Raw genomic sequence first — 23,973 nt, 5'->3', positions numbered from 1 at the left:
CAGGAGGTAAGAAGCTGAATGTTGGTATGGAAGTGGGTTACTGAATTGAGGTTTAATAAAATTTTTGAAACGGAAGACTACTGTTATAGGTTAAATTGTGTACCCTCAAAATTCATATGTTGAACTCCTAACCTCATAATACTTGAGAATGTCATCTTATTTGGAAAGAGGGTCATTGCAGATGTAACTAGTTAAGATGAGGTTATGTTGGAGTAGAGTGGGCCCCTACTCCAATATGACTGGTGTCCTTACAAAGAGGGGGAATTTGGACACAGAGATGTGCATAGAGAGAAGACAATGTGGGGAGACACAGGGAGAAGACAGCCATCCGCAAGCCAAGGAGAGAACACTGGAACAGATCCTTCCCTCGCAGCCCTCAAAAGGAACCAACGTGCCAACACCTTGATTTTGAACTCCTGGCCTCCAGAACTGTGAGACATACATTTCTGTTGTTTAAGCCACCCAGTTTGTGGTACTTTGTTGTGGCCATCCTAAAAAAACAATGCAAGTGTTAAGGAATTATGATGTTAGGCTTTGGACAGTTGATCCATGGTGGCTACCTCTAGTGGATACTCTTGGTACTTCACTCTTATTGCCTTAAACATCCTTTTACCATTTCTTTAAGCCCTGCTCCACTTCACTGGGCTTTATCTTCCTTCTGGAGGATAGCTCTCAGGCCACTGGAGTGGCTTTGCTCTCATGTGTGCACTGTCCCTGGGAATTTATAGCCTCGTTCCTTATATCCAGTGGCCCTTGACCAATGGCTGGAGGGGGCAGGAGCAGGGACAGACAGCTTTCTGGGCTCTGAGGTGGCATCTATACTCCAGGGAACTCCTGCAGGATAAGGATACCCTCCCTTCCACAGGACTTCATCTGAGATCTCCTTCCTGCCCTGTTTCCCTCATTTCTTTATCAGATTGTTCTGGAAGTACTGCCTTCATGAATCATTTGCATCTGAATCCTCATCTCAGGATCTGATGCTGGGGACCCCACCCTAAGACAATGTTGACTCCCCGCCCCCCACACTCAAAATGACTAAAGTTGGAGTAGGTGGTAAGGCTATGATTTCTACATGAATAAAGGAAGCAAGTTTGGTAAATGCCAGCCAAGGGGATTGTTGGAAGGCAGTATGGCCAGATGGCATGTCCCTTAAAAGAGTCTTTGCACAAGGGTGAAAAAATAACACATGGAGGTGGCAAAAGGGACCTAGGAGAATGTCAACACAACCTCCGCACCTTGGTACACAGGGAGTAATACCTTATTAAGAAGAACATAAGCATCGTTGTAAGCTTGATGCAACGTTGAGTCACAGCAGACAGGTTTAATTGTTCACACACCCTGATTCTTGGTATGTTGCTTTTCCATCTTCTCATTGTGCCCCCAAAAGAGTTAAGGCAATGTGTGTAACTTGTAGCAAGAAAGTGACTTTTTCACCTGCAGAATTTGGCTCAGTGTTAGTTAAATACTTTGGAATTTAAAGTGATCTTTTTCTTTCTGTAAAATGTCTAAGTGCTGTGTTGATAAATGTCACAGAGAATAACGAATGTGATGGAATGTGCTGGGGATAATGGGAGTTACTTTCTAGTTCACCTGAACCATGACTTGTCTACATTTAGCAAGAATAATGAATGTAATTTAATACAGTACCTTTGCAGGGAAGTGACTCAAAACACGTTTCAAAGCGAATATTAAAATGCTGAATTATGCAATAAAGACATAGATTTAAGTAGATAACAATAGATCACATACTTAGAAAAGTGCACAATGCAGCAGAGGGTACATTTTAAATATACATTATATTGTTATTAGATCGAAAGATGAACAGAGAAGGAGAAGTCGACGTGGAATAAAGAAAACAAAGGTCATATAGAGATTAAATAGCTATTTTAATGAATAGCGCCAGGACAGGACACTGCAAAGGGAATGAGAGCCAGACTCAGAGGGAACACAATTTGATCCACCATGGACGATATGGGTGGCTTTACACAAGACAGTTAACCTATTTGAGCTCATATCCCCCCAAATATGTAAAATGAGCTAATATTACCTGCTTCATAGGGTTTTCATGGGGAATGAATGAGATAACATATTTTAGCAGGTGCTCAATAAAAGATAGCTTTTAAAAATATTATCCTTATCATCAATGAGATGCAATAACCGCAGCCACCTTCTACTCATTCACAAGGTTCTCTACCCACTTTAACATATATCAGTGACATGTCACTCTATAAATCTTTAACAATCCCACCTCACTCTATTCCAAGGAATACAGCCATACATCACGTATAGAGCTTGAAGCAAAAAAATTGGAATTCATCTAGTCCAACCACCTTATTTTATACATAAAGAAATTGAGGCCCAATGGGATGAAATGATTTGTTCACAATCACCCATAGTTGTAGCTAGCTTTGTTCCAGAGACTCTGCCCTGCCTGTGCTTTATGAGCACTACTATGTTTGATTCTTACAACGAGTTTATGAGGGAGATACTCTCATTTATTCCTCAAGAAAGGGAGGCACAGAAAGAGGAAATCATTTGCCTAAAATCACACAGCTGTCAGGTGGCACAGCTGGGTTTTCAACTGAGGTCCAGCTGATTCCTTAACAGGTGTCCTTAGAGTCCTTACCTCCTCTCCCTCATTCTCACTTCCATAGTCCTGCTGAATTTCCGCAGGGCCAGGAAGCAGCTCAGGTCTTACTTTATTGGTACTCATGAAAAGAGGTTGCTAGTTACTGCTGTTGTTTCTCTTTTCCCAGAGATTTTCAGTGGCCCCTGTAGGGTGAGACAGTTGGGAGGATACTGTAAGCAGCACTGTCTCCTGTTTTCCTCTACCTAGGAACTTCGGTCCAGGTTCTTTTCCAGTCTCTTTCACTCCCCTTCAACTCTGAGCCAATGATTCAAGTCAGAAAGTTCGCACTTTAACCTATCTTTAGGCAAGTCTTAAAGGCATTCTAAGACTCTGCTTCCACATATGAAAAGTGGGGTTGTGATAATACCAGTTCTATTCAACTTTCATGAGGAACAAATAACATATGTGAAAATGGTTTGAAAACCAAAAATCATTGTACATTGTTCATTTTTTTAATGTCAAGTAAAAGGTGAGACAGAATGAGTTTTCAGATAATCCATATTTTATGAGTGAGGTGTGTTTGCTAGTCCACCAGCCATAGGACACAAATCCATAAAACAGTGATGATTGTTGAATTCTTAGAAGTCATTATGGCTATGTAGTTTCCTGAATACGAGACAAAGATAAAATATCAGTTGCTTTGAAATGATGGCTAAGGAAATGATGGTCAACAACACAGAACTTTCACATCAGGTCACCAATATTATTTTCTAGGCCAGCAAAATCCTTGGCAGCAGCCTCTTCCAATAAATCAGCATGTCAGAAGAAACAATGACCCTTCCCATGGTACAGGAACAAAACCACAAACTCTCCAAGGTGGACCTGGAACAGAAGTCTCCAAGACAACCTCAATACATCTCATTCCTTTCCCATTCATCGAGGGCAAGTACAAGAGGTGATGGAATTTCTTCAACTTTATCAAGAGGCTCACCAATCCAGAACGACCCTCGGAAACCCAGATAAGAGAGTGAATTAATTGCCCATTGTAAATATCAGTATCCTTTCGCCAACCCACCAACTGTTATTCTCTGATGTAAGTAGTACGAAGAATTTTTATTTGGACTGGAATCCAGGAAGCAAATAAAAAACATAACAGATCATTCCAACTTCCTGACAACAATCAGGGTGGGATGGTTTGCTACTGGAAATCCAAGGGAAACCAGATCAACTGTGAGATGTTTTCGATTTCATAGATTTCAGAGATAAAAGGCAACTTATACATCATCCTGTCCAACCTCCTTGTTTTACACAGGAGGAAATGTGAACTCAAGAGGCAAAACAACTTGTCCAATGGCATGCAACTAGTTATATGGCGGAATTGGATCTAGTTGCTGGTCTTCTTATTCTTTTTTCATTGCTTTTTCCATAACACAACATGGCCTCTCTAATTATTAACTATGACCTGGCATTCCACCACCCATCACATATTTATTGAGTGCTTACTATTCACTTACCTATGTTTTCAGGACCAGCTCAAGGAAAAACGAATTAAGTCAACAATAAAGAGCCATTTATTAACGCACACTATCTCATTTAATCCTCACCATAGCAAGATGAGACTGAGGTAATTATGTCTGTGACAAATGAGGAAAACAAAATTTGCTTATGGTAGCTAATGGATAGCAAAGCTGTGATTCAAACTGAAGCTGTCCGACTCTGTATTCTAAGTTTATCATCTTATACCACGTTGCCTTTCTCAATCCAGATCTTTCCATCTTCAACTTTTATCCCCCCTTACACACTTATTTCCACAGGGCCTTTTTCTAATCCAGTTGTCAAGGATGGGCCATCATTTGGAAAATTACAATCTCAAGGAGCTGACATTCTGGGGCCTACAGACCAAAGACCATAAACAAGTACATATGCAATATTTATCAGTTTGGGATAAAGGCTAAGAAAGAAAACTAAGCAGTGAAAAGGAGAACCAGACTGAGCAAAGGGAGTGCTATTTTAGATGGGGTTGTCAGGGAAGTTTCCTCGGGGGAGGGAACATTTGAGTAGACGTTGAATATGGCAAAGTCCTGGATGGAGAGGGGAATGTGGGCAAAGGACTCGGTGGTCACAAAGGGAGATTTGGGGAGGAGTCACAATAGTGTGGTGGTTAAGAGCACTGCTCTAATGTCAGCGCTCCTGGGATTAGATAATCTCCTGGATCCTTTGATTGGCCATAGCAATCATGAGCAAACATGAACAAGTTTTCTTATATTCTCTGGACCTCAATTCCCCCTTCTCTGAAATGGTTCTAATGACAGTACTCACTTCTTGGGTCATGTGAGGATTAACTGAAAGCAATGTCTGGTTCACAATAAACAATAAATATCAGCTGTTTCTCTCTCTCTCTCTTTAGCTTTCAATGATATACCCATCATCCCTTTCACTTCTTATCATTGCCCTAGCTTGTTTCCACACTTACAAACAAAGCAGAACTCTTTTAAATTTTTATCTTTCCATAAACAGTTCTGAGGAAGGACAATAAAATAAAATAGATAAAAGAGAAGTTGACTCAAGGCAGTAGTAGGCAGGCACAGCTCCTCAGCTCCACGCTCACCCCATGGTGGTCCTGAGGAGGCCCCATGCTTCAGAGAACACAGTTAAGAACATTCCCAACTGACAGAATTCCTAACACCATCATTGGTGTGAAATAGGGACTGATATGTAATTGTGAAAAGAATTTCAAAAACTGCAAAGTATAGCCTCTTGGTGTATTATTTTTTTTTTGAGAGAAAAGATTACTAGGCCACACCGCACACAAGCCATCCTTCTTGAGGTGGATGTTGGGGGTTGTTTATTTAGCTCAGGCTTAGTCACAAGTTCAGAACATTCTGTGGGTTTTACTGGAACTTGATATCATGGCTCATCCCAACTCAGATCACTCTGGCTGAGGCTGCCAGCGACCTCCCCTGGGGCAATGACTGGGATTCCCAGGCTCCAGAAGAAAAAATGGGCCTCCTGCTTCTCCTTCAGTCTAAGAGATAGGCCCTGTGGTCTCCTCATAATAAAAGCCCAACACTGCAGAGTTGGAAGGAGACTTGGCAGGTGTTTTCAATGCCCCATGAGGGAGACCTTCCCATGTTGTGGAGGCTAGAAAGCCAGCTACTTTGAATTTCTAGAAATGTCCCCATTACCTAGAGGCCAAGTTATGTTATTATTCCTTTTGAGTGTCTTACTTGTATGCTGCTGTGAATTTGGGTGTGGTTAGCCCAAATATAGGTCTGTTGTTGAGGGTTTATTGGTCTCTTGCCTGTTTACTTCAGTTCTCCTCACCGCAGCACAAACCTTCTTTCTAGATAGTTCCTGAAACTCACACTGTTCAGAGAAAGACACTCATATTCATTAAGACCCTACTATGTGCCAGCCAGAGGAGAGGCACTTTCAACTGCAGAAACTTATTTAATCCTCTCGACAGCCCTGTAAGGAAGAGATATCCTCCCTCTTAGAAGAGGAAAATGAGACCCAAAAACATTAAATAAGTCACTCAAGGTCATGTAGTGAATAAATAAGAGAAAGTTATTTCAAACCAAAGTCAGGTAGACTCAAAAGTCTCTTTTCTTTCCACTGTGCTGTACTTTAATGAGAAAATTCATCAAATCAGAAAAAAAAATGTCTAGTGTAAGTTTATCCTTCTGGAAATAGTCACATTTTTAAGACCTGAGGTTTATTTATCCAAATAAACTTTTAGATGGAATAATTTCAATGACAGTGTGTGTATGTGTGTATGTCTTTGTGTGGGGAGAGAAAAAAAGACAACATAAGTAGGAAATTAAGGGTGAGACACACAGACTTGTGTGGTTCTCTCTCTGGTTCTCAGTTTCCACAACTGTGAAAAGAAAAGTTTAGATAGAACTTTTCCAATGTCACTTTCGGCTCTTCACATCGAGTCACCCCTGTGTGAAGGGAGGTGCTCTATTTTCTTCTGTCATTCATTTATGTTTCAAGATCTTTGTTTCTCTGGAAGCCAAATCAAGTCTAACAGAAAAATCAGACAGGACGCCTGTAATATAAACCTTGTAATATAGCTTCTAGGTGCACACAGTATTGAGGAGGCCTGGGGACCCGAAAGGAAGTTATTTTGTGGCGAGCAGATCTTCCTGAGATGTATTTCTTGAGTGGTGGTGGGGGTTGGGATAACTCTGTATCTTTGTTTATTAGTCCCTCCTACTCTAATGACATAAGCATAGATGAGGAATATGAGGAGCCTGTATGGATAAGAAATAACAGTGGTGAGTGAATGAGACCAAGTTCATTGTGCCTCAGGCATAGGGTTTTGGAAGATGCAGTGGCCAGGGCCAGTGTGGCCTTCTATCTGAGAAGACATTAGACAACAAGTGTTGAGCATGGTGGAAGTTTCCAGAATGTGATGTTAAAAGAGTGGGCAGGGATTACCGGTGAGCCAGTAAAAGGGATGAGAAGGGGATCCAAACAAATCCCAAAAACAAAAGTCTAAGAAGCAAAGTCTGAAATTGGACCAAAGGATCTTCTTTATGAAGATTAAGCAGAAGTAGGTGTCCGTCATGAGCGATGCAGGAAACTGTGATTTATAGCTCATACTGGAGCCAAATTTGGCCAACGCATGCTTATTTCTTACCTGGTGGTTTGGGAAATCCGCTTTATAGAAACAAGATTCAGAGGTCAAAGGGACGTTAGGAACTACCTCCTCTAATTCTTTTACAATGCAGAAACCGCTTCAAAACCAACATTATTCAAAACCTCTAAAAATGGTGAATAATTCCACAATTTTTCCGGCTTTCCTAATCCTTCGAAGGACAGTGGCTAAGAAAACAGTATACAGTGTAGGATGGATAGACTTGGGATGCCAACGATGACACTTAGTAGTTCTATGGTTTTGGGCAAAAAAATAAACTCTGTGAGCCTTAGTTCCTTTAAAAGAAATTAAAATTCTTGGTACTTCAGTGAGGATTAAATAAGCGTTCGTAAATTGTTTAGCACGCATCTGGCACACAAAAAAATTGATCAATAAATGTTAAATACTAATATGCTTTTTGTTAATACACCTCATTTTAATCCTGTGAGTATCATATGAGGTAATTGTTATTAGCCCATTTTATGTGTGAACAGATTGAGTCAAAGAGAATTTGAATGAAATTGATGATGGTAACAGAGCTAATAAGTGGCAGAGTTGGGGAATAAATCCAGACTTACCTAGCTACGAAGTCCATTTGTTTTCAGCTAAATCACCCTGCCTTTCATACTGAGTGAGGTTCTGCTCCCCAGTAACTGGGAAGCAATATGACATAGTTCTCTTTTGTCGTTGTTTGCTTGCTTGTTTGTTTTGTTTTTTTGAGAAAGATTAGCCCTCAGCTAACATCCGCCGCCAATCCTTCTCTTTGTGCTGAGGAAGACTGACCCTGAGCTAACATCCGTGCCCATCTTCCTCTGCTTTTATGTGGGACACCTGCCACAGCATGGCTTGATGAGTGGTGTGTAGGTCTGCACCTGGGATCTGAACTGGCAAACCCTGGGCCCCCCAAGCAGAATGTGCAAACTTAACCAGTACGCCACTGGGCTGGCCCTATAATATAGTTCTTGAGGACATGAGGTAATACAGTCCTCGTAGTGAGATAATAAAAATAAAGCACCTTGCTCACCGAGCTTATAATATTCCCCTGTAGTAAATTTCCACTAGCATTTCCATTGCCAGCATGGAGCCTGGTAGAGAGCAGGTGTTTAATAAGTGATAGCTTAATAACTCATGGCTCACACTGAGTTTTGGAACATCACAGATAAAGTTTGCTTTCACTCAAGCACCGTACAGGTATGGGAGGGCGTTTATCACATCTTTTTCCAATCTCTTCTCAAGGCTACATGTTACCAGTTACCTCACCTTCCTTCTAGCCATTTCTCATGTCTTTGGACGGAAGTCACATGAAATGGCTTCCAGGGTCACTGTGGGAGAAACCAAAAGGAGAAAGTCACAGGCCTGTTCTGAGCCCTGACTCCCCCCACCCCCTGGTCACCTAGCATCATTTCCGTTTTCCAAACAAGACACACTTTATAAGTCACGACTTCGATTTTCCCTTCTACTCTCAAGAAGAGACAATTTTAAAGCACAGTTGAAGGATTTACCCCAGGCGAGGCCCACAGAGTGGAAATGTTTGATGAGCCAGTAACACTTAGAGTGCAACCTGAGCACCAGATCTGCTGTGGGAAGTGGTTTTTTTAGATCTCCCCAGAAGAGCTGCCTCATTCAAATCTTTGGTCTTAACAAGGTATTAACCTGCTTTTATGCCCCGACTTCAGTTCCCTATGCTGACACCTGCTAACCCAAATTGTTCTTTCTCTTTCAGTATTAGAAAATACGACATTGTGATTATGTACAAGTGGCATGGCAAATTTCATGGGAGTAAAAATATTTCCAAAGGAGTTGAGAAGTTATTGTCCCCATAATTCTGGTACACCCGACAAGCAGGAGGGTATCAGAGAGCTGTTACTCTGCAAAGGTGTGGAGGGAAGCCAGGAAGTCCTAGCTGAATCCCAAGTCCAGGCAGCTTGACTTCGACGTTCTCTAGGGCCTGGATACCAGCAGAGGCCCACCTGCCTTTGTTTATAGAATGAAATCCCATTGTGTCCATACCGAGGGAATGCTGCTTTTCAGAATCCGGGATGCATAGCCCTTAATGTGTAAATCCCTAAGCTTCTTTCATTTATTCATATACTCATTTAGCAAATCTCCTGATGATATGAAATAGCATTTATGGAGGATACTTTCCCTCTGCTTTTGTCTGTTGTTTTCTTTTTGTTACACAGCAAACATTGTGCTTTTTTTTAAATTATTTTATTTCATCTACATAACACTTCTAAGAGGTAGGGATTGTATCACCATTTTTGGACGAGAAAACTGAAGCTCAGAATATTTATTACCTACTAGTTCTCCTAATTGTGGGATTGTTAGAATGAACTTACTAATATTTCTGTTCATTACCAAATTAATTAAAAAGCTGAAATCCAAGATCATAAGGAGCTCACAGACTCATGGTGATGTAGGTAGATAGCTAACTAGATATAAATAAAAGAGATGTGCTTTGAGATTCAACTTTTCATGACACGAAAAATGAGGTAAAGCAGTGCAGCCTCACATCGAATAGATATAAACGTGGTTAAAATAAGCATTTTTTAAAAGTGCATAGCCAAAAGCTCAAAATAAAGATAAATCTTCAAATATCCCAAAGTAAGAAGAAACTCAAATTGGTTGTGGCAGAAGATATTTGAGCTGACATTGTGGCAACTAGGGAATGGATACTGGATGCAAAATCAGCTCTTATGGTCGGTGGCTGAGATTTGAATGTCCCCTATGTGATTAGAAAGATCAAAGCTTGAGCCTGGGTACAGTTCAGAGGTGACCCGGAGGATCCTGTAAGGGGTTCTACTCATATTAACAGAGCCCTTGGTGGATAAGAAATGTGTCCTGTGGGAAATCAAAACTTAAGGGTGTGTCGCTTAACATTATGGCATCTGAGTTTATACTGCCCATGTGGTGTAGGATTCCCAAACTTAGTTACTGAAATAAAAATTAGTTATAGATCCATGAACAAACTGGATGTCACTATGGAAGAAAACATAAAATGTTCACAACTTGGCCTTTGTGATTTCAGCAGAAAAACTGCCACTGAAGATGAGCTCACAATCACCAATTATATACCTTTTGATGAAAGATACACCATGAGGGCAAGCCAGCAAACATGACCACTGGGGAGATAGCATGGCATTATTCCATATAATAGAATAATCTGCGAAGGGTTATAAAATTTTTAAAAATTGACTATCCTAAAGAGAAATAAAAAGGAATTATAGTTAAGATGAAGGAACAGTGTACTAGCAACAAAAGAACAGGTGGATTTTGTAACACAAACACAAACACAAAGAGAATTTCTCAAGATGAAAAATATGTTGCTGTGAGAAAAAAACCTCAATGGAATGTTAAACAGCAAATTAGACATAAAAGAAGAAGGAATTAGTGAATATAGATCTGATGAAATCACACAAAATGTGTTTCAGCAAAAATGAAGACACCAAAAATATGAAAGAAAGGTTAAGAGAGAGGGAGGATAGAATAAGTTTGTTTAAAATGTATCTAGTAGGTTATTCAAAAACTAGAGAATAGAGAGAAGGAGGGAAAGTGATATTTTAGAAGATCATGACTTAGAAGTATCCCACTAAACGAAAGACATGAGTCTTCAGAATAAAGAAGCACACTGAATTCTGAAGATAATAAAACACACAAACCTCAGTTACACACATAATGAAGAGACACAGAACGCCACTCATGGAGAGATGGTTTTAAAAGCAAGCAGAGAGAAAAGGCAGATATTTATGAAGATACAAGTTAGACTGGCAGTAGCAATGGATGCTGGAAACCAGTGAAATATTATTTGCCAAATGCTACAAGGATGAATAAAAGGAATGCAAGGAGCAACAACGAGCAAATTAATTGGGAATCATGGAGATGAATCTAAATAAGTCTTGACTATAGAAAACTTCAAGATGATTACTAATGGAGGTGTTACAGGCAGGATGAAATTAAAATACTAGTTATCAATACCATGAAAGATAAAAAAGGGTAATAGGAGTCTGTGTGCTGAATTGCTTATATTTTGGGGAGCGAGGCAAATCTATTGTAAACTGACATTGCTAAATCAAAGTTGAGATTCACAATATTAAGGATAATCTCTAAAGAAGAGCATAGAAGTAAGAACTTTTAAATCAGTGGAGCATGAAGAGAAAAGTAGGAATCAAGGTAGTTCTGTCAATCTGAAAGAAGTCAGGAAAGTAGGAAAAAGAAGAAAAGAGAAGAAAGGAAGTTAGAAAGCACAAAATAATGTTAATGGATAGAATATAAAGCGCAGGGCTAGCCCAGTGGTGCAGCGGTTAAGTTTGCACGTTCCGCATCTCAGCGGCCTGGGGTTCGCCGGTTCGGATCCCGGGTGTGGACATGGCACCGCTTGGCACGCCATGCTGTGGTAGGCATCCCACATATAAAGTAGAGGAAGATGGGCACGGGTGTTAGCTCAGGCCCAGGCTTCCTCAGCAAAACGAGGAGGACTGGCAGCAATTAGCTCAGGGCTAATCTTCCTCAAAAAAAAAAAAAAAAAAAAGAGAGAGAAAAAGAAAAGAATATAGAGGACATGATTAGTCTCATTTGTAAACGGAGATGAGTACGTGGAAAATGGTCGGGAATGAATGGACCAGCCAATAAATAGTACTGGAAAAATTGACCATCCAAATTGTAGTAAGTAAGCACATAAATAAATAAGGTCCTTGCCTCATACCATCCACAAAAACAAATTCCAGGTGAATTAAGAACCTAAAGGTGAACAACAAAACTTTAAAATTTGTAAAAGAAAATATAAAAGATTATTTTTACCATCTTTGGCTAGAACAGAAGTTTTAAATAGGGCACCCACAAAAAAAAAATCATAAAGGAAAAGATTGATTAACTTTGTGTACCTTGAATTTCAAAGCCTCTGCATAACAAATGTACCGACATCAAAATGGGAAGACACAGACTGGTAAAAATGATTAGCAAAACATGTCATTGAGAAAAAGTTCATGTAAAAAGTGAACACAGAGAGGAAAACCAACCTAGTTATAGAAGAGGCAAATCATTTAAACTGGCAACTTATGAAAAATCGATAAGGACGGCCTGTGAACAATGAGATTCCATTTCATGTGTTTTCGTGTTCACTTAAATAAGTTTAAAAAAATACCAAGTGTTGGTGAGGATGTGGAGAAATGAGAACTCTCGTTTGCTGTTGGCAAAAGCTTAGATTGGAATCCTATTTGTATAGTAACTTGCAATAGCCATGAATTTGAAGAGTGCCCACAATGCCTATCATGTGACTCCTCTCTCCGGCAGATTGTGTATTTTAGGAAAGTTGACCTCACTCCTGGGTCTAGGGCTGAGCATATAGCTCAATACTAAATTCTACGTGTGAGAAATACATAGGTGGAAATTCTTTTGCTTGCCCACAGAACAGCTACAGGACTTAAGGGGATCCCATGAGACAAAAGTCAGGACTTTTATTCGGTGCACTCCTGCTTGCTTTTTGTGAACTAGGAAGCATGCATCCTCAGTAGCCAATGGCAATCATTTTGGGACCTTCGAGGGAGGAGCTTGCCAATAATGGACCCACACTGAGCAACTAGAGCTGAGAAATGAAGAGAAATAAGTTCTTGGTTTTATCCTGAGTCACCCTATGAAGCCTCTCCTAAAATTAATTACCCTTGGACTTTTCAGTCCCATAAACCAAAAAACTGTCCTGTGCTATTTAAGTCATTTTGAGTTTTCTTTTCCTTTTAACCACAACTGATAGCACCCTAAAATGAGTAGAATTTAACTAGATGGAAGTAAAAGAGATTAACCTAGAAAAGTGGGTTAAGATGAATATTGTGTTATGCATATGTCGTGTTTTGCTCTGAGTATATTCTCTCATACCACCATGTGCTTCCTAAACTTAATTTTTTCCACACTTAATTGCTACGTTTCTTTCCTACTTAAAGTGTAGGTGCCATATCTATCTTGTTCACTATTATATGCATAGAGCCCAGTCCAGCGTCAGGCATATGATAGGTACTTAATAAATATTTCTTGAATCAATGTTAAATGGAAAGCATCATGCAGAGCTGGTAGGCAGGATCAAAACCAACAGTTGGCAGAATCCACACAGAGCAGAACTGCCTGAGCATCATATTCAGCCCACGGACCAGAAGGAAGATTCTGGAGAACAGCAGTACAAAGTACCAAAAGGAGAGACACAGCTTAACGATGCTACAGGAAAGATGAGTTTGCAAATTCATTCACGAATTCGTTTATTCAAGAGGAAACAGAAGATTGGGACTTATCTATGGATGGGTCACTTACTATGTACCAGGTACTATGCTAAAGATTTGGCTCTTACCTCATTTAATTCTCACGACATCCCTTGAGGTAGGTAATGTGATAGAACCTAGTACATGCCAAGTGTTCAATTTATTGAGTAATAGTAGTTGGATAAATGAATAAGTCCAAATCCTGTGTTCTTTTTACCTATCACGTTGCTTCCCACAAAGATTGATTGTGTCCCTTTCATGAACCAGCAAAGCGGAAAGCAATTGCTGCGGCAATGAGAATAATCCTGGCAGATGGTGCTCCATTGATCTGGAACACCTTTTTTAGAGCTTGACGTGCAGGATGCTTTAAAAAATCCCACCTGTTATTCCTAACAAAGTTTAAATCACAGAGAGAAGGATAAATCCAATTTACATGAACACAAGGAGACCTCTGCCTTGATTAATACAAAGAATAAAGGTTTTGGAAGATATTAACAGACAAAGTGAGAAGAGATAACAGAGCCAATTAAAATATACAATATTTAGCTGATAGTAGTTAATAAATTAATTTAAAAGGGGTGGACTAGTTATAGTCTAGGAAGGAGGCCGTTTCCATACTCAGATGCTTGTGAATCAGTTCTGGGCATTGTCACCAGGAATGAGGAAGGAACAAATATAGTCCTAAGAGACTGTGGAAGGAATGTACTAGCGGCAGTGGCATTGCCACAGGAAATAGAACTTACTAGATAAGAATAGGGATGGCAGAGTTAGACTTCTAGGTGATTACTGTATCTCCTCCACTTAATCTTAAGCTGGCTGAAGTTTCCAATCTGTAAACAGGGAGAATAATGAGAGTTTCCTTGTAGGGAAAGAGTGCAAAAAGCATTGCCTGGAACGTGATAAATGCTTGATAAAGGTTACCTGCTGTTATTGTTTAGAAAAACGATATGTCAACAAGGATGGCACAGTTTGAATACAGATAGGAAAAGAACGGTATGTACAGCAAGAATTAGGGAGATACAGTGGTAGGATTTTGGCAGAAGAGGATCTGCTTGCCTTTGGAGGTGTGAGTTTAAATTGAGCACATGTTTACACTTGCTGTGTGCTTAATTCTGCACCAGACGCAGGGATGCTGGAAGGGAACTTACAGCACGGAGCTTTCAGAGTCATGTAGCTCTCAGAGGCATTTGTACATAAGGGCTAACAGTTTTGGCTTCAGAGTCAGACTGTCTAGTTTTTAACTCCTTTTATGTTGCTTGATAGCATTTCATTTTTCTCTCCAAACCTCAGCTTTCTCATCTGAAAAAAAAGGAGGTGAAACTAATCCCAAGCGTTCTTGTGAGGCTTAAAGATAATTTCAGCAAAATGTTTACCATCATACCTGGCATATACTAAGAGAGTTGTAGGAGTAACAATAACAGTAGTATGAACGTAAATATAAATAGTCATAGTAATAATATTAACATCTGAATTACTACCTGATGGTCAGTAGAGAGGCTCAGAGCAACAGGGTAAATTTTTCAGAAGATAGAGGTCAGAACGGAGCCATTGTTGTGAATAGTCTTTTCCAAAGAGAGAGAAGTAGGGGCATGAGGACTGAGATTTGAGAGGAGGAGAAAAAGGAGTCAATGGGGGCTTGCCTGGTGGCACAGTGGTTAAGTGCGCATGTTCCATTTCAGCAGCCCAGGGTTCGCTGGTTTGGATCCTGGGTGTGGACCTAGGCACTGTTTGTCAAGCCATGCTGTGGTAGGTGTCCTACATATAAAGTAGAGGAAGATGGGCACGGATGTTCGCACAGGGCCAGTCCTCCTCAGCAAAAAGAGGAGGATTGATCATGGATGTTAGCTCAGGGCTAGTCTTCCTCAAAAAAAAAGAAAAAGAAGTCAATGCTGAGAGCAAACAGGCCAACAGAAAGAACAAAGGGAAAGAACAAAGGAAAGGACAATGTCTGAGCACTGAGGAAAGATTGTGTTTCTACAGCATGGAGCCAATAGAATCTAGTGTCACTGAGAAGTCAAAGACATTGAGACTTGAGGCAGGGGTAAGTTTCACAAGGGAGGTTTTGGTACCGTTACAGCAGCAGAGATTAGACTATAGATGGTTAGAGCAGGAAACGCTTTAATGGTCCACATCAGCTAGGCCACCTGCTCTGTGACCATGGGAGAGTACTACCTTTTTTTCCTCAGCACACTTTAGCCTGCCAGCCTCCCTTGCAGCTAGGGGTGGCCAGGTGACGGAGTTATAGCCAATTGGATGGGAGCTGTGTGATAAGCACGACTTTCAGGCCTGGCCCATAATAATTTTCCATGGACAATTCTCCTGCTCTTTCTTTATCCCCAGGTGAATGGGAAAATCTCCAGGACGTAAAGGAGGGTAGATTCACTGGCAGAAGGTGCCTTGGTCCCTGAATGACTACATGGAGCACTGTCCTGTCCCCTCCTACAACTGTCACTGGACTCTGACATGAGTAAGAAATAGAATATCATTATATCAGGCCCCTGATACTTTAAAGTCCTTTGTCACATGAGTTAATCTACCCTGACTAATGCAGTTAATAACTACTCTGAAACTCTGCTTCTTCATTTGTAAAATAGGGCTAATAATAGCTACTTACCTGACAGTCTTTCCCTTTTTCCTTGCTAACGGGACCCTAATCATGATAGGTTAATTGGCATTCTTTTGATTTAATGGAGTCTGGGTCCCTTCTCAGCCCTAGCCATGGGATGGGGTGTGAATGTATGTGTGTGTGTGTGTGTGTGTGTGCACGCGTGCGCTGGCCAGTTGTGCACTGCCAGTTGTGGCAATTTCCTCCCTTTGCCTGTGAATGACTCAATAATGGGCATAGGTCAGTGAGACACAGAGGGAAGTCCTCTGGAGAGCTTCTGGGAAATTTTCCTTGCTCTTAAAAATGGGCTTAAATTGACATTTATTCCCCTTTTCTAGTTTTGCACATTTATATGAGGATGTGATGCCTGGAACTACAACAGCGACCTTGTCTTCATTAAGAGAAAAATCTGAAAGCAAAAAATGACAGGCTAAAGATGGCTAAGGCTGTGGAGCCAGTTCTGGAAGCAACCTATTACCAGAAGTGTTTTAGGTGAGATAATGATATTTTCTTTTATTTACGCCATTCTTAGTTCTTTTGCTACCTATGTCAAAAGTATCCTAGTAAGTATTTTGGTAAGGATGAAATCAGTAAAGACATAAGAAGTGCACGCAATGTAGTAGATGATCGAGAATGTTGTCATCATAACCGCATAACCACTATCACCATCATCATCAAAGCATGGATCTCCCGACCCCAGCCCAATACTTCAGACCTCATTGCCTCCCTGTTCTCAATAGAAAAGTGAAATCTCCTTTCAGACTGTGAAACAATGTGTTCCAAGGAGTGGGATAATGACTCGAGAAAGACGATCAGAGTCTTGCCTCTTTTGGAAACTGAGGCTGTAAAGGAGATTTGGTTATTGATGGCACTGGGATGTGTCTTTTAGATAACGAGATATTTGTAGGGTAAAGTGAAACCTTTGGATAACAGGTGTCCTATACAAATAAGAGTATTACTGGCTGGATAATATTTAACAAACACTCCCTTCTTATCGCAAGTAATTCAAGGCAATAGAATAGAATATTACCTTCTATGGCAAGCAGCAGGTGGGGAAAGCATGAAATCCTCATGTTATTTCTAGGCATTGATAAATAGGGATAGACTCAGAGTGTCTCGCCATCTTGCTTTCTGCCTTCATTCAAGTTGTTCGTAAAGATGAATGCTGCTTTAAGACAGATAATGCCAATATAAAGACTGTCTTGATCCTCCTGGAACACAATAAAGGGCATCAAATCTGATACATGTGAGGGAGAAGTAGATGAAATGACAGGCTATTTTCTTACCATTGAATGACAATAAGAATGATAAGAATAACAACACCAGCATCATGAAGACACAGTCAAAGAACAGGAACTTTTTTTTTGCTGTTTTCCTATTTATCTACGTCGTTCAGATACAACCTTCTCTTTAAATTTGACGCTCAAACAAACCAGTGAAGTAGCCTCCATTATCTACGTTTAACCAACAGGAAATTGATGCTCTGTGAAGTTGACTGATGTATCTGAGATCGCCAAAAGTACAGGTGATGGACTTAAAATCAAGTCCCTGAGTGAGTCCAAACAACACATTGCTTTTGCTTAATCACGTTGTCTTCCATTTCTTTCTCTAGGGGACAAGACTCTTGGGTGGCCAGAACTGAAGACTCAGAAATGACAGCCCTCTTACCCTCCGAGGTACTGACTGAGACGTAGGAAGTTCCATCCACAAGGTGCTGTGTTGTGCAGGGTCCGAGAGGACCTGGCTCAGGATTCTGACTAGACACTCTAAACGTTTTGTACTCTGGGGAAAGCAACGCTCCCTCAGCTTCTGTTTCTTTAGTTTTAAAAGCAAAGAGCCTTTACTAGATGGTGTCTCGCATTTCTACTATAGTGCAATAATTTATTCTTTTCTGTTTTGTTTCATACCAGTTGACTGTGCAAAAAAATAAAAAGAAACTGACATGCATAAATAAATAAAGGTACTTGTGAATGTCTCTTTTCATATATATGCCCCAAGTTCTAATTGTACAGAACTGAACGCTGCAGCCATGAGGACTTCTCTGCATCACAGAGGTAGCATCATACAAAAGTAGGCCTACAAACACTCTGACAAATCAAACTTGTTCCAGAACCAAGTCATTAGATGGTTCGAAGCACATCCCACTCTCCTCCAAACTCTCCTGGCTGGATCGCTTTTATGGAAAATGGACCTGCTAGGATCCTTCCTCGTGCCTCAAACTGCAAACCCAATCAGACTTCTGATATTTTTCCTTAAGACGAGTTAGATTTCCTTCTGCCTGTGTGGCCCCAGATTCCCTTCTTCCAGAAATGTTTGGCCCCAAGCATTCCAGGTTGACGTAGAGCTTCTTCCTCCTCCTAAAATGGCACTTCTGCTGGGATCTGGGCAGCACCCACTCATGTTCCAAACCATGCATGCTTTGCAGGCATGTGTGTATGTCATTTATTCTGCAGAACAATCATGTCAGGCAGGGACTGACGGTCCCATTTCATGGACAAGGAAACAGACTCAAAGATCTGATCCCATGTCAAAGCCGATGGCACTCCCGAGAGTTGAGCCTCATCTCCCTGCCTCTGTGTCCTCCTGCTCTGACACATCTCCACAAACTGTCCCAACACACAATTGTCCCAATGCACTTGATGACAATCTGATTTCTACGAAGCTTTGGATAAACTTACTTCTTTTCATGATCCATTCATTTTCTCTGCCTCAGTTTCCCCATCGATTAAAAAGACAAAAAGTAATAAGGCTGAGATACCTATGTTTGGTCAGTTGATGTAGTTTGAATTCTTCTGAATTGGGATGAATGCAAATTGCCTTGTTATTTCACTAATTAATACTGTCTGCTTGGAAATGCAACTATTAGTGCACAATAAACGATAGGCTTATAATTATGGATGACAGTAATTGTTTTTTTTTTTTTTTTTTGCCCTTGCCTTCATCCCAGTTTATCTTCCTGAGTTATAGCTACCTCTGTAGGGGTTAGGAAAACATATTAAAAAATCTAAGCAATAGGATCCTTTCCCAAGGGTTTGGAAATTGATGAATCATTTTACCCTGCCTGCAGCATTCAAACTAACTGTGTGCTTGACACACGGGCAGAAAAGTAGGCTCTTTGAAATTTGAGCTGAGTACAGATCATGTCACCTGCCTGGCGCGTGACCTGTTCCACTTGCCACCTGACCCCCTGTGCCCAACGTCACCTGGAGCCTGAAATCTGGAAGCGGAAAGTCCTTGACTGGAGTCAGCGGAGAGAAAATCATCACCTGCTTGGGCACAAACATGCCTGATGACTGCGTCACTGTTTGTTAAGTGGGATCAGCTAATAGTTGCACAGCGGGCCTTCAAAGCCCGCAGTGGGGCTGAAGAGGTTTCTGTAAATGCGCTCCCTATGCGAAGGCCTTGGACTTTGAATCTCAAATGCACTGGGAGTATTTTGAACTTGCTGGCAGGCTCTCTAATGAACTCTATTTGTTTAAACTACAGTGGAAAAGAACTGTCTTCATTTCCACCACCCTCACCTGAGTCTCTCTATTCCAGCCACACTCCTGCCTCAGGGCTTTTGCATGTGCCATTCTCTCTCCCTAGACACCCTTCTCTCTGGGATAATAGCACGGCTTATTCCTATGTTTTACATGGTTGTCCAACTACAAATCACCTCTGTAGAGACCTTCTGACCACTTTCTTTCGCCTCACCCTACCTTATATTTCTTCATAGCACCTGATCCTATTTTACATGTTTAGTTGACTAGTAGTCTGTGGTTTTTCTTCTCCACCAGAAGGTAAGATCCCTGAGGGTAGAAGCTGTGTCTCTTTTGTCCACTGTTTTGTCCCCAGTGCCTACAGTCATACCTGATCCGTAGTAGACCCTCCAGGAATATTTCTTGAATAAATGAATGAATGAACAATTTTCCCTCATTTTATAAGCAGAAAAACAGAAAAGTAGAGAAAACAAACTAGTCAATGCAGAGCCATTTAGTGGCAGAGTGAATATTAACACTTTGATTTCCTAACTCATAATCAGGTTTTTTTCTTCCATATTACACTGTTTCCCAGATGTTTGGCAACCATGACATCCCTTAACTCATCATTTGCCCACTAATCTTTAACCATTTCTTGTCTATGGAGATAACTGGAACTTTATGATATAGAAGTGCTTACTAACTAAGTTCTTATAGAATTTCTCTCTCTTATAACTCTTTCAAAGGCAAAGGTGATTGGGAGTTACTTAAGCTCTCTCTTACACTTTAAAACATTTTTTTTAATACAAATGATTATAAGCATTTTTTTGTATAAATGTGGATATACATAAAGTATGAGTAAAAATAAGTATTATAATCCCATAAAAATGTAGGCTTTTGGGTATATTTCATACATATTTAATAATTGCAATCATGCTGTGTGCAAAGTTTCTAATCTGTTTTTACGTGGTATATTTTAGACATGTTCTCATGTCACTTAAACAAACATTGTTTCAGGGATTGCATATATTCCAATATCTGGTGTGCTATTTTACTTAATCATTTTCCTATTATTAATCGTTAAGGCCATTTCCAGTTTTTATTTATTGGATTTCTAGCCTTTCGTCCTTTTTCAGTTCTAGGTTCAGTTATTGCATTAACGTTCCCATGCTTGTCAAACTATGCAGAGAATGAATTGTTCAAGTTCCTACTAAAAATGCTACAAATAATCTAAAAAATCCTGGGTTGCGAGTTCAAAGCTTCTCTTTGAATCAATAAACACTGAAGATTTCACTTATTTGCACTTTCGGTCTTTGAGGTTTGGTATGGACGGTGGGAGGATGGGGGTGGTGGGGCACGGCACGTTGGCCAATTCGAGAGCAAATAGAGGCTTGGGGCGTGTGTTTACATTTCTGTCCTATGTGCGCGCTTCTGGCCTTTGTAGCAAGGGTGATAAAAAGCCAGTCTCGTTTTTGTGGCGCCTGCAGACCTCTGCACCTCAATGACACGGGCACAAATTGTACTGAGCTCGACTCAGCATGACTCAGCCCCAGAGTGAAATTCAGCAGCTCTGCAAGGCCAGGGTTTGGTCCTACCTCTCATGACAGTGGAGAAGGTAAGGGCCCCAAAAGGTCTCAGTCTGAGAAAGAACCCTGTATTCAATCAGAGGTTGGCCTGACCCAGGGGGATATTCCAGCCATAATTCTGGCTAGTAATGGCCTTGCTGCTTTACCTGCCATGCCTGTAAAGCTCCAATTGATGCAGCCTCTCCCTGCAGCCTTGCATCAGTCATAATGGCTACCATTGATTGAACACCTCCTATAGGCCAGCACGCTACGCCAGGTGCTTTCAATAAGCCATCTTCTTTAATCCTCAGAACAAGTCCTGAAGGGAAGTATCATTAGCTGCATTTTCCTGATTAAGACACTGAAGTTCAGAGAGGTTAAGGGAGCTGCTCAAAGTCACACAGAGCTGGGATTTAAAACTGGACCATTTGACTTCAAAGCCCACACATTACAGCACACCTCTGGTTCTGCAGAGCAGAGATCTATCCTTCTGCTCAATTCCCATGATTCTTGGGACAGGTGTCAGGGGATATATTGTATTAGACTTATCCATTCAACAAGGATCACATTTACCGGCCACTTAGTCAGCACTTACTTTATGCCAGGCTCTCTACTAGCTTTTTGTAAACTGCTTTCTTTGTCCTAAAAGAGGAAGAGGGTAGAGACAAAAGCCAAGATGTGGCCTATTGAGGCCTCCATCCTTAGGACTGGAATATTATATTCACCACAGGAGCTAGATCATCACGGAAACTCAATAACTATTTGTGGAAGAAAAGAAGGAACAAGGGATGGGTGATACATTATAAGGCACTTGAAACCTAGTCTGAAGATGTGAAATCCGCTCTCAGCTTTACTCTGTATTTGCTGTCCAACCTTTGGAAGCTATAGTTAGCTTCTCTGAGCCTGCCTCGTAAATTGTAAAAGTGGGGTTAATTATCCTTGCCTGATTCCACTCATACCAATATTGTGGATCCAGTGGACCAAAAGATCAACTATGGGTACTGGAGTTACTACAAAATATAAATGTCATCTTTCAAAGTGTCAGGAACTATAATATTTGTTGGTCAACCCAACCAACCAATATTTATTGTGTACCACATGCCAGGTGTTGGACTAAGGTTTTACAAATGCTGTACATTTGTCTTTTCAATAATGAAACTGGACTGATGTAAACAGTTTAGATGGCATACCTGAGATGACACAGCAAATAAGGGCAGAAGCAGGAGTCAGATCCCCATCAGCCAGAGACCAATGCCCCAGCTCTCATGGCTGCTGAATCATTGGCCCCAGCGGCCTCATGTGAAAGTCATCTCTCCAAAAACATTTCTCTAGGAAAAGAAATTAGTCACTGGTTCCTACAGCTACCTACTGAGTTAGAATCAGTCACAGGAAGTCAATTCACTTATTGGAAGTCAATCTGGATCGCACAGAGATGCAAACACAGAAGTATTTCTTGCCTTCATGCCTTCACCTTCCAAATCCTTTCAGTTCTGAATCCGAGGCCATCTTGTTCACCTCTATCTGCTCTACGCTCCCTCTTCACATTTTCTGGGGGCGGGGGACAGAAGGATCTGTGCATATTGTGTATGAAATTCCACCAGGTGCTCAGGGCATCTGGGGAGAGTGGTGGATTCTGAGATTTTAGTACAGAAGTGGCCTCCTGCGGATACTATGTGAGAGGCTCTTTTCAAGTTCACATCCTTTCTTCTTAAACCTTTCCAATCCCCTCTTGACTGATTCCATTGTTCCTGCGTCTCTTTGCTCCTGCTCACCCTCCACATTGCTGACCAAGTGGTCTTTGTTGGACACAGTTGGGTCTCTTAACCTTCTCTGTGGCCTTCATAATGTAAGGGAGAGTCATGGCACTCACTGATTTCATCTCACACTCTCAAATCTACCCTTATGGCCAGCCAATTCCTGCATGCCCAAGCTTCTCGTTGATCCTTAAACTCTCCGTGGCCTTTTCCAGATCTCTCTGTGCATCCAGATCTGTGCATCTGTGATCTGGATCACTTCCCTTTTCCATTTTTCTTGATAATCTGCTATTCTTTCAAGGTCAAGCTCAAGCATCAGGTTTTTGTGTAGGTCATTCCAGGGGGTACTACCTTGCTTCCTCCTTCGTGCTCTTATGGTACATGGCACCAAAGTCAGTTCTGGCATATCTCCAATTTTATTGTCACTATTCCTATTTGTGCCTTGTCCTTTCTGCTGGGCCATGAGCTCTAAAATTATAGGGATGTTGCCACACTCATTTTTATATACTTGTTACATAGCACAGTCCTGGTACATAGTAGGTGTTCAATGATGCCCGCCAAATGTAATTGAATCAAGAGCTTCAAAGATGAAGAATAGCTGACAATAATTGTGAAAATCTGGGAAGGAAGCTGAATAGTCTCCAGCAATTATTAAAGAGTAAAGAAGAATAACTTTTATAATGGTCTTCATGTTGGCTTTAAAAAAATGAGTATGAGGGTATGAAAATACCCAAAGCAAAACAAACAATCAAAAAAGTGCAAATGGAAATTTTTATTTTTAGTCTCCCCCTAGGACTTTCCAAAAAGCCAGATTCTAATTACGTATTTAATTAACCTCTATCCCCAGTGGTTTCTTTTGATGACTTTCTGTTTGAAGGACTTACAACACTGAATAGTCCTGAAACTGTGACTGATGCTGGCTTAGTTAGATTGATCCCTGGTTCTCTAGGATTACCACTAATGTGGTTTCCTGCCATCACCTCCTCAGTTCCTCCACCTCTTCCAGGTCTTGCCACCTTCTTGGCTCCTTGTCATGCCACCAATAAAGGAAGGAAAGAAAAGAGAAGACGAAGTAGAAAAGGAGGACAAAGAGAAAGAGGAAGAGTTGTGATACTTCTAAATTACTTTTTAAAGT

The 23,973-nt window shown here is 40.8% G+C and overlaps 1 long non-coding RNA gene across 4 annotated transcripts in view; it reads right to left on the bottom strand.

Annotated features, from left to right (window-relative positions):
* Window positions 1–1,882: 1,882 nt before the first annotated feature.
* The window catches only part of LOC124227756 (uncharacterized), a 54,256-nt gene continuing 32,165 nt past the window's right edge, over window positions 1,883–23,973 (bottom strand). Inside the window, exons 2-5 of one of the 4 annotated variants that reach the window (XR_006885541.1) lie at window positions 17,089–17,269; window positions 14,602–14,752; window positions 8,472–8,533; window positions 1,883–3,235 (exon numbers count right to left, since the gene is read on the bottom strand). This is a non-coding gene — a long non-coding RNA (uncharacterized LOC124227756). Of the gene's footprint in view, window positions 3,236–8,047; window positions 8,534–14,601; window positions 14,753–17,088; window positions 17,270–18,736; window positions 18,783–23,973 lie in introns of those variants that run through there. The other 3 variants (XR_006885540.1, XR_006885538.1, XR_006885539.1) reach the window with 3 other exon arrangements.

The sequence above is a fragment of the Equus quagga genome, chromosome 16 (assembly GCF_021613505.1).
Source record: "Equus quagga isolate Etosha38 chromosome 16, UCLA_HA_Equagga_1.0, whole genome shotgun sequence".
In the NCBI taxonomy this organism is placed as follows: Eukaryota; Metazoa; Chordata; class Mammalia; order Perissodactyla; family Equidae; genus Equus; species Equus quagga.
Note: the sequence above shows the minus strand (reverse complement) of the source record. Positions and strands in the feature narration are given on the sequence as shown.